Source organism: Propithecus coquereli, unplaced genomic scaffold, assembly GCF_000956105.1.
Source record: "Propithecus coquereli isolate 6110/MARCELLA unplaced genomic scaffold, Pcoq_1.0 Scaffold390, whole genome shotgun sequence".
Classification (NCBI taxonomy): domain Eukaryota; kingdom Metazoa; phylum Chordata; class Mammalia; order Primates; family Indriidae; genus Propithecus; species Propithecus coquereli.
Window position 1 is genome coordinate 1047963 of NW_012149619.1, and position 832 is coordinate 1048794.

Genomic DNA, 832 nt, shown 5'->3' on the forward strand with positions numbered 1-832 from the left:
CCAAGGGCCCTCCAAATATAACATCTCTGGAAACTAACTCACTGTTTTTCTCTCCAAACAGATTTTTCTCGCAGACATTCCTTTTCCTGCCCCCACGCACTCCCTGGTTCATCCACATCACGGCTGTGTCTCACTCCTCCCGTGTTTAGCACGAGGAGGGACCTGGGTTATCGTAAACAGGAGCCCAGCACTCCGCTTGAGAACGCAGTAAAATGCTGCTTCTCTCTCGCTTTCCTTCCCGCACCTCCTGCCTTGTGCTAACCAGTCTCCGAGGTGCCCCACCGTGATCACTGCCTCCTCAGGGTCACACCCTCCTGCAGTCCCCGTCCACAGCAAACAGGGCTGATTTGTGCAATCGATAGGATATTGTGGAAGTGGCACTGTGTGACCTCCGAGGCTAGGTCGTAGAGGACGTTGTGGCTTTTGCCCTGTTCTCCTGGATCACCCGCTCTGGGGGAAGCCAGCTGTCATGTTGTGGGGACACCCAAGCAGCCCTGCGGAGAGGTCCACAGGGCAAGGGACGAAGGCCTCCTCCCAGCAGCCGGCACCAACTTGCCGCTGTGGAAGCTAATCTGATGACTGCAGCGCCCGCCTACACGACCACAGACAGCTTCAGGAGGGACCCTGACCCACACTCACCTGTCTAAGTGGCTTCTGATTTCCCGAGCCACAGAAATTGAATTGTGTGAGATAATGTTTATTGTGTTTTAAGCTGCTATGTTTCATAATATTTTGTATGTAGTGATAGACAACTAATATATCCCTCTTCTCTTTTGAACTTGACATTAGCTTTTATCCAGTGATGAAGATAAAAGTGTCTGATGTCCTTGTG